A 13562-nucleotide genomic window follows, 5' to 3' on the forward strand; every position below is an offset into this window, starting at 1 on the left:
TCCCACTGCGCCACCACAGGTCAGGCATGGGTTGGAATTTAGTTCGGTTTATACTGGGGATTATCTTTCTTACTGTAGGATGGGGGTAAACTCGGTCTTTTAAAAAATATATTAATTTAAATTTATTGTGTTAACATGGATTCAGGTGTCCCACTCAATATAACACTCTCATCCCCACCCCCTACAGAAATCAATCAATGAACAACTAAGGAGCCGCCATGAAGAATTGATGTTTCTCATCTCTCTCCCTTCCTGTCTGTCCCTATCTGTCCCTCTCTTTGACTCTCTCTGTCTCCATCACAAAATGAAAAAAAGTTCAAGTTAGAGAAAACCGAGAGTATGCTAATTTCAATTTTAAATTGTCAGTGTAAAATATTCATGGAGCACAAACTGAGAATGCATTTTTTTAATAAAGTAGGAGGTTTCATGATGCATTACTGCATCCCTAAGTAGCTTAAAGATTCTGTTGAGTTTTCTTTATATTTTTTAAAAGAAATAAATAGTCTAAACTTCAATGATACTGGTAAATTATTCCATTAAACAATCAGAAAATTTGGTAATTGCTTGGGCAATAAGCAAAATAATTAAAATAAATTGAAAATAAGGGAATATAAATATAATGTACAGTATGATGACTATAGTTAACAATTCTGCCTTGCATATTTGAAAGTTTCTAAGACAGTAGTTTTTGTTTTGTTTTGTTTTGATTTTACAGAGACAGAGAGAGTCAGAGAGAGGGATAGACAGACAGGAACGGAGAAAGATGAGAAGCATCAATCATTAGTTTTTCATTACAACACCTTAGTTGTTCATTATGTGCCTTGATCATGCAGCTGTATCAGACCGAGTAACCCCTTGCTCAAACCAGATGAGCCCACGCTCAAGCTGGCGACCTTGGGGTCTTGAACCTGGGTTTTCTGCATCCCAGTCTGACACTCTATCCACTGTGTCACCGCCTGGTCAGGTAAGACAGTAGATCTTAAATGTCTTATTTACAAGAAAAAGAATTACTTTTGTGGCTATGTCTGATTAAACTTTAAAAAAAAGACATAAATAGGAAGAATTTTAATTTGGTTCAATTTATGGTAATTAATGAATATAGCAATTTCACCTGATGTTTATTTTAATAGTAAAATTATTATATTTGTGCTAAAGATTTTATATTTACAAGTGTACTGAGCCTTACTAATATATAAATATATATCTGTTTCATATTCAACTGTAAACTTACATTTTTGTCCCACACTGTACATCTCTGTGCAACTTTTGTTCAAAGATAGCTGGAATTATATGAAAACCAAAATAAATAGATTTTGTTCATTCCTGTACAATGAAAGGTATTCATGAATTATAGAAAAAGAGATATTTATTTATTATATTGACCCTAGATATACTGGCTGTCCACCAATGGTTACTGTAGCCAATTCAACACCAACAGGAATCCCCTAGTTGGGGAGTGGTAAAGAAGGAAATCTTATTCAGTGTGAAAGAGTTCAATTATGATACAGCACAGCTGTGAAAACAGCATGGCTATTGAACAATTCAAATGTGATACAGCATAGCTGAGAGACAGCCCTGGGGCCAGGCCTTTCTCTGAATAGATAGCTCTGCTCTGCTCTGGTCTGTGCTTATCTACTTTGCTCTTGTAATGCCAGTGGCCGAGGCCAGGCAGGTTCACATTGGATTTGGGCAGACAGTAGAGGAACTGTGGATCCAGAAAGTGCTGGGCCATACCCATTTATTGGAGGCTCACAAAGACAGGCGAACAAATAAACAACAAAAGGGAAAGAGCTAATAAACAAAGGAAATCCTGCTATTCGCAGTGAGGGCAAGGGAGCAGGAAAACCTCACCTCACGGTGGTGGTGACAGGAGAGCGTTCTGGGAGAATCTTCACCCAGGGGAAGCACGCATAGCCTAGTATAGGCTCTGCACATGTGCTTATGCCATGTGCCCATGCACTAATCAAGTAAAGTGCCTGTAGCTGGGAAACCCGTGAGGAAGCCTAACACAGCTGCCCACCACTCTCCTCTGGTGAGGAATCTTTGGTTTTTCAGCTCAGCCTAGGAGATACTGTCTTCAGTCTTCCATGTAAAGTGAAAGGTAGGAGGGACCTGTCATAGATAGACGTCTCAGCTTCTGACCCCTGATTAGTCTATCCTCATACAAATGAAGCTTCCTTAGTTCAAAAAGCACTGTTTGGTCACAGGATACATACTTTGGTTGGTTTGAGCTGCATAACTCTTATTGGACAAAGAAAGCCTTAAATCTACTGGCCGAAACTGGATTTCAGAAATTCCTTTATAAGGGCTGGCTCAGATGGCAGAAATAATGAAGGCAGGAAGTACAGGGGTTCAGTGCAGTCTTCTACCTGAAGTGCAGTTTGCCTCAGAGGTCCCTGTGAAAAAAATGACTGCTAGGCTGTTCTGTTTATTTTATTTTATTTTATTTTTTAATTTGAGCCCACTTAGCTACCAGGAGCACTTCTTAGCAGTTGTCTTCTTTCTCAGGTTTCACATAATAAACATAGTATTTTATAGCCAATAAATATGCACTAAATGAAAGTTAGAAATATTCTAAGGGGAACATATTTGATTTACTAAGTTAAAGACACAGAGTAGTACTGTCATAACAATATCTGCACAGACTTTACACTTAAAAAGACCTTTTTTCCAGGATTCCTCCACTTACTCTCAGAATGAACTTAAGCATATCACTTTGTTTTGAAATCAGTATTTTCATCTGAATACTCAATGTGCTGATTGATAGAGATATAACAGGACCATTCTGAAATTATTAGATAAAACAATTATTACTTTTACTATGATGTGGCATATAAATGATTATATAATGGTCATGTGGTTACATGCATAAAGCATAAAATAAAATATTCAAATCATAAGCATAATTGTAAAGTTTTTTTATAAATAAATTTTTATTTTAATGGGGTGGTTGACATCAATAAATCAGGGTACATATATTCAAAGAAAACATTTCCAGGTTATCTTGTCATTTAGTTCTGTTGCATACCCATCACCCAAAGAGAGATCGTCCTCCGTCATGCTCTATCCAGTTTTCTTTGTACCCCTCCCCCTCCCCCTCTCTCTCCTTCTCTCCCCCACCCCCTATATCCACCACACTCCTGTCCATGTCTCTTAGTCTCATTTTTATGTCCCACCAATGTATGGAATCCTGCAGTTCTTGTTTTTTTCTGATTCACTTATTTCACTCCACATAATGTTATCAAGATTCCACCATTCTGCTGTAAGTGATCCAATGTCATCATTTCTTCTAGCTGAATAGTATACCATGGTGTATATGTGCCCTATCTTCTTTATCCAGTCTTCTATTTTTTTTACAGTGATTAAAAGCCTTTAAGCAAACTCTTGGCCAATACAGCAAGAATCCATAAAAGAGTAGTGTCCTTAACATGTTCACCAAGCCCAAGTTGGCCCCATCACCATGTCAAATCCCTGAAAAATGCAACCCAACCACAGTTCAGTCTGTTAGGAGCTGTCACAGGGAGCAGGAGTCCAGGAAAAGTCCACATCCAGGAAAAGTCCACATGGCACTGGAGTTGTCACAATTCTATACTTTGCAGCTCATGTCCAAGTCCCAGTGACAGCTGCTTCTAGCTGGTAATGATTCAGGTAGACTGGAAAAGCCATCTGCAGCATGTGTGGATATGGAGCTTCTGTTCTCCTCTGCCTGGAGAGATGAGACCAGGTTGCTTTTCCCTGGAGCTCTGTGACTGTGGCATGGTAAAGAGAACCTTGGGATACAATAAGTTGGGTGGCAAAGGTAGATTCATAATACAAGTTGGCAAAAGGGGAAAAGAGAACTCTAAATTAGGAGTAGGTCCCAGCCTGAAATATGAGTGGGACATTGAGGTAGGAGGGATAAAGGAAACACTATATATTAAGCAAAGCAGCAGAAAATAGGACTATCAACACCCACAGCAGAGATCTTTGAGGGAAGAATAAAAAACCTGACTATTCAGGCAAAATATAGTTAAGTGGCCCTTGTGCAAATGAGATCAGTTTACCTGCTTCTTGGAAGAAATACCCTAGGCTCGTCCACAGTGTTGTAGATGGGGCCGACAGCCCTGGGCACCTTCAGCCTTCAGTGGCAAACCCCAGCTTTCTGGGCAAGGTTAGGTCATAGGTGGCTGGAGCAGGGCTGGAAGAGACTGAACCCTCCCTTAGAGGAGCGAGGGGGAAGCCTACCTTCCAGTGTCCCTGTTTCCTCACAGCAGAGGCATGTAAGCCTGGCAGGCTTTAGCTCAATGACCTTCCTTTCCACTATTGAAGTAGGACCCAGATGGCATCCTATGAGACCCCTTTGGGGTGTTGGAGCCTTTAAGAGTGTATCCTAAAAGCTGGTAGTTACCCTGATCTCTATTGAGATTTTTCTGCCTCTAGGTATCTTAAAAGCCATACTCAGAAGATCTCACTGAGGGGTTTGAGGATCCCCATCCACCTATATAAATCTTTTCCATATATCTGGAGCTATTTGGAAAAAGACAAAACACTGTTATTAGCTGGATCTAATAAAGAAGGTAGTAGTTTGCAGGCGAAAAAGATTTGGTGTCTCCTGTTCATCAGCATTCAAAAAAAAATGTAATTTTTTTTAAGTAAAAAGTATGATATGGTAGACCCGTGGGAGTTCCAGGATATGACTACCCCCTTTAAAATTTTTTTTTTTAAATAGACCTTAAAATGTTTGCTGAGTACACTTTAATAATACCTTAACTTTAAAGACTGTAAGCATGACAAAATACAGTGAATGCTTTTGCTCCATATGCAGGAGCATTTTCAGTTTAGCCAGTTTAGGAAATCCAATAATAGAACAATGCATACAGACAATGAGTTATAATATGCTTAGCAGCCTCTCCTGTTTTGACAGAGGTTACTATAGATCCGGAATATGTATCCACTGTAATGTGGACATACGACTGTTTGCCAAATGAAGGTATATGAGTAACATCCACCTGCCAAAGTTGTCCTGGTAGGGGTCCTTGAGGGCCAACTCTAAATGAAGGGACAGTATAGGACCCCTTGGACAGGATTTCCCAATCTGCCATGCTGCTTCCCTAGTTGAAACTGTTTACACCGTGCTGCAGCGTTCTGGTGATGAATAGTATGAGACTGACTTGCTCGGTCTGTCATGGTTGCTCTATATAATTTTCTTTTGGGTAGCTTGATCAACAAGGGCATTCCTAGGCCCTGGCCGGTTGGCTCAGTGGTAGAGCATTGGCCTGGTGTGCAGGATTCCTGGGTTCGATTCCCAATCCGAGCACACAGAAGAAGCACCCATCTATTTATCCACCCCTCCCCCTCTCCTTCCTCTCTGTCTCTCTCTTCCTCTCTCGCAGGCAAGGCTCCACCGGAGCAAAGCCACCCCGGGCACTAAAGATGGCGCCATGGCCTCTGCCTCAGTCACTAGAATGGCTCTGGTTGCAACAGAGCAACATCCCAGATGGGCAGAGCATTTCTCCCGGTAGGCATGCCAGTTGGATCCCGGTCAGGTGCATACGGGAGTCTGTCTGGCTGCCTTCCCATTTCCATCTTCAGAAAAATACAAAAAAAAAATAAATATAAGAGAAAATACAACAATAAAAAAATAAAGAAAAGAGAAAAAAAAAGAAAAGAAAAGAAAAAAAAAGGCATTCCCCTGTGCTAAATCTTCAGGGAGTATGAAGTGAGCTTGAGTATGTCCTATGAAACATGGAGCTCTATGTTGACATATAAGTCTTTGAAGAAGGAGGAACTGCTGAAATAGTTCATCAGCATTTGTCCCTACCACAGCAGTCTTTATAGTGGAAACACCATAAGTAAATATTTGCTGTCTGTCTATACATTAAAGGGGGAATATGGCGAATGCTGAAAAGCCATGATGTTTGTGCCCCTCCCCTCCCCCAAACCCCTCCCTCTCCTTCCCCCACCCTGTAACCACAACACTGTTGTCCATGTCTCTGAGTCTCATCTTTATGTCCCACCTATGTATGGAATCCTATAGTTCTTAGTTTTTTTCTGATTTACTTTTCGCTCAGTATAATGTTATCAAGGCCCATCCATGTTGTTGTAAAAGATCCTATGTCATCATTTCTTATGGCTGAGTAGTATGCCATAGTATATATATACTAAAGCTTTTTAATCCACTAGTCCTCTGATGGACACTTGGGCTGTTTCCAGATCTTCGCTATTGTGAACAATGCTGCCATAAACATGGGGGGTGCATTTCTTCTTTTCAAACAGTGCTATGGTGTTCTTGGGGTATATTCCTAACAGTGGTATAGCTGGGTCAAAAGGCAGTTTGATTTTTATTTTCTTGAGGAATCTCCATACTGTTTTCCACAGTGGCTGCACCAGTCTGCATTCCCACCAGCAGTGCAGCAGGGTTCCCTTTTCTCCACATCCTCGCCAGCACTTATTCTGTTGTTTTATTGGTGAGCGCCATTCTGACAGGTGTGAGGTGATATCTCATTGTGGTTTTAGTTTGCATTTCTCTAATCATTAGTGAAGTTGAACATTTTTTTATATGCCTATTGGCCATCTGTGTGTCCTCTTTGGAGAAGTGTCTATTCATTTCTTTTGCCCATTTTTGGATTAGATTGTTTGTCTTCCTGGTATTAAGTTTTACAAAATCTTTATAAATTTTGGTAATTAACCCCTTATCAGATGCAATGTCAAATATATTCTCCCATTGTATAGTTTGTCTTTTTATTCTGTTCTTATTGTCTTTAGCTGTGCAAAAGCTTTTAGGTTTGATAAAGTTCCATTTGTTTATCCTGTCTTTTATTTCACTTGCCTGTGGAGACAAATCAGCATATATATTGCTGCGAGAGATGACAGAGAGCTTACTGCCTATGTTTTCTTCTAAGATGCTTATAGTTTCACGGCTTACATTTAAGTCTTTTATCCATTTTGAGTTTTTTTTGTGAGTGGTGTAACTTGGTGGTCTAGTTTCATTTTTTTTCAGGTAGCTGTCCAATTTTCCCAACACCATTTCTTGAAGAGGCTGTCTTTACTCCATTGTATTTATTTCCTTACCTCTTTTGTCAAATATCAGTTGTCCATATAGCTGTGGGTTTATTTCTGGGTTCTCTGTTCTGTTCCATTGATCTATGTGCCTGTTCTTATGCCAGTACCATGCTGTTTTGAGTACAATGGCCTTATAATATAACTTGATATCGGGAAGTGTGATACCTCCCGCTTTATTATTCCTTTTCAAGATTGCTGAGGCTATTCGTGTTCTCTTTTGGTTCCATATAAATTTTTGGAATATGTGTTCTATATCTTTGAAGAAATCATTGGTATTTTAATTGGTATTGCATTGAATTTATAAATTGCTTTGGGTAATATAGACATTTTAACGATGTTTATTCTTCCTAACCATGAGCATGGTATATGCCTCCACGTATTCGTATCTTCCCTGATTTCTTTTATCAATGTTTTATAATATTCCGAGTACAAGTCTTTAATCTCCTTGGTTAGATTTATTCCTAGGTACTTTATTTTTTTGGTTGCAATGGTATAGGGGATTGATTCCTTGATTTCTCTTTCTGACAGTTCATTATTAGTGTACAAAAATGCCTCTGATTTCTGACTATTGATTTTATATCCTGCCACCTTGCCGAATTCATTTATCAGGTCTAGTAGTTTTTTCACTGAGACTTTAGGGTTTTCTATATACAATATCATGTCATCTGCAAATAATGATAGTTTTACTTCTTCTTTTTCAAATTTTTTAAAATAAATTTTTATTAATGTTAATGGGATAGCATTAATAAATCAGGGTACATATATTCAAAGAAAAAATGTCTAGGTTATCTTGTCATTAAATTATGTTGCATACCCCTCGCCCAGAGTCAGATTGTCCTCCGTCACCCTCTATCTAGTTTTCTTTGTGCCCCTCCCCCTCCCCCTTACCCTCTCCCTCCTTCCCTCCTGCATCCTCCCTCCCCCCACCCCTGGTAACCACCACACTCTTGTCCATGTCTCTTAGTCTCATTTTTATGTTCCACCAATGTATGGAATCATGTAGTTCTTGTTTTTTTCAATTTGGATGCCTTTATTTCTTTTTCTTGTTTAATTGCTGTAGCTAGGACTTCCAGAACAATGTTGAGTAAGAGTGGTGAAAGGGGGCACCCCCGCCTTGTTCCTGATCTTAAGGGGATTGCTTTTAATTTTTGCCCATTGAGTATGATGTTGGCTGTGGGTTTGTCATAGATGGCCTTTATCATGTTGAGGTATGTTCCCTGTATTCCCACTTTGCTGAGAGTTTTAATCATGAATGGGTGCTTCACTTTATCAAATGCTTTTTCTGCATCTATTGAAATTATCATGTGGTTTTTCTCCTTCCTTTTGTTTATGGATGAATCACATTGATTTATTTGCAAATATTGTACCAGCCTTGCCTCCCAAGAATAAATCTCACTCGATCATGGTGTATGATTTTTTTTCATATATTGCTGGATCCAGTTTGCTAATATTTTGTTGAGGATTTTGCATGTAAGTTCATCAGGGATATTGGCCTATAATTTTCTTTTTTTGTGTTGTCTTTGCCTGGTTTTGGAATCAGAATTATGCTCGCCTCATAAAAAGAGTTTGGAAGTCATCCTTTCTCTTGAATTTTTTGAAATAGCTTGAGAAGGATAGGAGTTAGTTCTTCTTTGAATATTTGGTAGAATTCACTTGTGAAGCCATCAGGCCCAAGACTTTTCTTTTTTGGGAGTTTTTGATAGCTGTTTCAATCTCATTTGTTGTAATTGGTCTGTTTAGGTTTTCTGATTCTTCCAGATTGATTTTTGGAAGATTATATGATTCAAGGAATTTGTCCATTTCATCTAGGTTGTCTTGTTTTTTGGCATACAGTTCTTCATAGTATTCTCTTATAATATTTTGTATTTCTGTTGTGTCAGTTGTTATTTCTCCACTCTCCTTTCTAATTTTATTTATTTGAGTCCTCTCTCTTTTTTTCTTGGTGAGTCTCGTTAAAGGTTCATCGATCTTGTTTACCTTTTCAAAGAACCAACTCCTGGTTTCATTGATCCTCTGTATTGTTTCTTTAGCCTCTATGTCATTTATTTCTGCTCTGATCTTTATTATTTCCTTCCTTCTACTAGCTCTGGGCTTTACTTGCTGTTCTTTTTCTAGTTCTTTTAGATGCAGGGTTAAGTTGTTTATTTGAGCTTTTTCTAGATTCTTGAGGTATGCCTGTAATGCTATAAACTTCCCTCTCAGGACTGCTTTTGCTGGGTCCCATAAATTTTGAGTTGATGTATGCTCATTATCATTTGTTTCTAGGAATTTTTTAATTTCTTCTTTGATCTCATGTTAACCCATTCATTATTTAATAACATGCTATTTAGTTTCCAAGTGTTTGAATGTTTTTCAATTTTTCTGTTGTGGTTGATTTCCAGTTTAATGCCATTGTGATCAGAGAAAGTGCTCGATATGATTTCAATCTTCTTAAATTTGTTTAGACTGCTTTTGTGCCCTAACATGTGGTCTATTCTAGAGAATGTACCATGAGCGCTTGAAAAGAATGTTTATTCTGCTGTTTTAGGGTGTAAGGTTCTGAAGATATCTATTAAATCAAGTTTATCTAATATGTCCTTTAAGTCTGCTGTTTCTTTGTTAATTTTCTTTCTTGAGGATCTATCTAATGATGTTAATGGGGTATTGAAATCCCCTACTATTATAGTGTTGCTGTTGATCTCGCCCTTTAAGTCCATCAAAGTCTGCTTTATATATTTAGGTTCTCCTATATTAGATGCATAGATATTTATAATGATTATATCTTCCTTTTGGATTGCTCCTTTTATCATTATGTAGTGACCTTCTTTATCTCTAACTATGGTCTTTGTTTTAAAGTCCATTTTGTCTGATGTAAGTATTGCTACCGCAGCTTTTTTTTCATTTCCATTTGTGTGAAATATTTTTTTTCCATCCTTTTATCTTCAGTCTGTGTGCATCTTTTGATTTAAGGTGTGTCTCCTGTAGACAGTATATGTATGGGTCCTGTTTTCTTTTTTTTTTTTTTCTGAAGCTGGAAATGGTGAGAGACAGTTAGAGAGACTCCCACATGTGCCCGACCGGGATCCACCCGGCACGCCCACCAGGGGGCAACGCTCTGCCCACCATGGGGCAATGCTTTGCCCCTCCAGGGCATTGCTCTGTCATGACCATAGCCACTCTAGCGCTGGGGCAGAGGCCAAGGAACCATCCCCAGCGCCCAGGCCATCTTTGCTCCAATGGAGCCTCGCTGCGGGAGGGGAAGAGAGAGACAGAGAGGAAGGAGAGGGGGAGGGATGGAGAAGCAGATGGGTGCTTCTCCTGTGTGCCCTGGCTGGGAATCGAACCCGGGACCCCTTGCACGCCAGGCCGACACTCTACCACTGAGCCAACCGGCCAGGGCGTGTCCTGTTTTTTTATCCACTCAGCTACCCTATGTCTCTTGATCAGATCATTTAATCCATTAACATTTAAGGTTATTACTGATATGTAATTGTTTATTGCCATTTTTTTCTTTAAAACTGTATTCCTCTTTTGCTATATTCTTTTTTTTTTTTCCTTTGATCTGTTTACAACAGGTCCCTTAGCATTTCTTGCAGCCTTGGTTTGGTTGCAGTGAATTCCTTGAGTTTTTTTTTTTTTTTTTCTGTCTGTAAAGCTTTTTATTTCTTCTTCAATTTTAAATGATAGCCTTGCTGGATAAAGTATTCTTGGTTGTAGGTTTTTATTCTGCATTACTTTGAATATTTCTTGCCATTCCCTTCTGGCCTTAAGTGTTTCTGTTGAGAAGTCAGAAGTCATCATTATGGGGGCTCCTTTGTAAGTGATAGTCTTTTTTTCTCTAGCAGCTATTAATATCTTCTCTTTATCATTTAGCTTTGGTATTTTAATTATGATGTTTCTTGGTGTTGGTTTATTTGGATTTCTCCTTAATGTAGTTCTCTGTGCTTCCTGAACATGTGAAATGTTTTCCTGCCTTAATTGGGGAAAGTTTTCCACTATGATATGTTTGAACAAAGTTTCTATCCCTTGTTCTTTCTCTTCTTCTTCAGGAACCCCTATGATGCGGATGTTATTTCTCTTAATGTCACAGAGCTCTCTTAGCTCTCCTCAGACTTTTTGAGTATCTTTTTTCTGCTCTGCTTCCGTGACTTTATTTATCGTGTCCTCTAACTCACTGATTCAATTCTCTGCTTCATCCATCCTACTTTTAATTCCTTCCATTGTATTCCTTTTTTTTTTTTTTTTGTATTTTTCTGAAGCTAGAAACGGAGAGAGACAGTCAGACAGACTCCCGCATGTGCCCGACCGGGATCCACCCGGCACGACCCCCAGGGGGTGATGCTCTGCCCCTCTGGGACATCACTCTGCCATGACCAGAGCCACTCTAGTGCCTGGGGCAGAGGCCAAGGAGCCATCCTCAGCGCCTGGGCCATCTTTGCTTCAAAGAAGCCTCAACTGTGGGAGGGGAAGAGAGACAGAGAGGGAGAGGAGGAGGGGTGGAGAAGCAAATGGGCACTTCTCCTGTGTGCCCTGGCCAGGAATCGAACCTGGGATTTCTACACATCAGGCTGATGCTCTACCACTGAGCCAACTGGCCAGGGCCCATTGTATTCTTTATTTCAGATATTGTATTTGTCATTTCTGACTGATTCCTTTTTATTATTTCAATGTCCTTTTTTATATTTGTTATCTCTTTATTTAGGTTTTTGTAATGGCCATCTATGGTTGTTCTAATATCTTTGAGCATCCTAACAATCATTATTTTAAACTCTGCATCTGGTAATTTGGTTATATCTGATTCATTTAGGTCCTTTTCTGGGGCTTTCTTTTGGTTTATTTGTGTTGTATTTCTCTGCCTCCGCATTTTCTCTTCGCGAGAGTTGCTGTGATTACTCGCTCAGGTGTACAAGCATTGGTGTCCTTGGCCTTTGCCCCACCCCCATGTGTGACGTTATGCTCGGTCCTGAGAGCACTGACGAGCACCTTTGCTCAGCTGCAGGTCTCTGCCTGTTTCCAGGCTTTCGCTCTGCCCTTGCAGGAGGAGCCCATTCGAGGGACGGCTGCTAGCCTTGGCTCTACCACCGGGCAGGACTGTGTGCCCAAGCTCAGCTCAGTAGCGGAACTCCGCCTCTTCTGGGCTTTTGGCTCCACACCTCAGGAGGAGCCGGCTACCAAGTCAGACTGCAAGCCTGGGTTGCATGGGCGGGGCAAGGCTGTGCTGCTGCGCCCTTGCTCAGGAGCTGGTCTCCACCCTTTCTGGGGTTCCTGCCCTTCTCCCACAGGCTGGATTACAAGCTGCTGGCAGCTGAGCTTGATTGCTTTTGCACGCCCCCTTTTCCCCAGCCGGGCAAGATTGAGCTCACACCTGAGCCCAGTGGTGGCTAGCTGACTTCCGCCCCTGCCAGCAGAACCATGCTTTTGTTTCCCGATGCCACCCGACCTCCAGCAAGCCCTCAGCCGAGTGGGTGGGGGCGTTGCAGCTCGGACCCTAAGACTCACTACTGTAGACCCAAAAGCTCCCTCCTTCTATGCAACTCTGCTCTGAGTGCCGCGGGGGAACTTGTTTGGCTGCTTCCTGCTTCCCTTTGCTGGTATTGCTGTTTCCAGTGGAAATATTCACTTCAGCTTTGGGGAGTGACTCTTCCCAGGGGTTAGGGTGACTATCTCCCAAAATGTTTCTCCCTGTGCCTCCTAGATTACACTCTCTTCCTGTTACTCTGGTCCTCTCCTCTCTCCCCGTCCCCAGGAGTCCCGGGTGAGTGGTTGTGAGAGAGTTCTGTGCGGTCCCTTTAAGAAGGATCCTGGGTCTGAGAAATCAGACTCTTTCTCACAAACAGTATCCTGACTTGTTTCCAGCTAAATACTGTCCTTACGCCTCTTCTGGGCTCTGGGGCTGCAGGATGGGGCTTTGTTCCTGGAGCTCAGGACCCTTCCCCCTCTGCTAAACTCACTTCCCGCCATGCGAGTCTGTCCCTGATGCCGTTCGCTCTGGGGAGCTGGGCAGCCCTCTCCTCATTTCTGCTTTTCTTACCAGTCTCGGTGTGGCTTCTTCAGTGTTCCTTGGTTGAAGAGTCCTCTTAGTTTAGTCCAAAGTTTATAATTGTAAACTATTAACAGTCAAGCTTATAGTACAAGAAACAGACTTCCATAAAGAAGCTTTTAATATGTTTGAAAAGATGAGAAAAACATACCTAATTTATCATTTCTTATTTTAAAATTTATATAAGCAATAAAAGTCAATTCATCAGGCCCTGGGCGGTTGGCTCAGCGGTAGAGCGTCAGCCTGGCGTGCAGGGGGCCCGGGTTCGATTCCCAACCAGGGCACATAGGGGAAGCGCCCGTTTGCTTCTCCACCCCCCTCCTTCCTCTCTGTCTCTCTCTTCCCCTCCCACAGCCAAGGCTCCATTGGAGCAAAGATGGCCCGTGCACTGGGGATGGCTCCTTGGCCTGGGCCCCAGGCGCTAGAGTGGCTCTGATCACGGCAGAGCAACATCCCTGAGGGTCAGAGCATCACCCCCTGGTGGGCAGAGCGTTGCCCTTGG

At 41.1% G+C, this 13562-nt stretch overlaps 1 non-coding gene across 1 annotated transcript; it reads right to left on the reverse strand.

Annotated features, from left to right (window-relative positions):
* Positions 1 to 11546: 11546 nt before the first annotated feature.
* TRNAI-GAU (transfer RNA isoleucine (anticodon GAU)) lies at positions 11547 to 11622 on the reverse strand. The gene has a single exon. It is a non-coding gene; the product is annotated as a tRNA-Ile (tRNA).
* Between the last annotated feature and the right edge of the window lie 1940 nt (positions 11623 to 13562).

The sequence above is a fragment of the Saccopteryx bilineata genome, chromosome 5 (genome assembly GCF_036850765.1).
Source record: "Saccopteryx bilineata isolate mSacBil1 chromosome 5, mSacBil1_pri_phased_curated, whole genome shotgun sequence".
NCBI classification, from domain to species: domain Eukaryota; kingdom Metazoa; phylum Chordata; class Mammalia; order Chiroptera; family Emballonuridae; genus Saccopteryx; species Saccopteryx bilineata.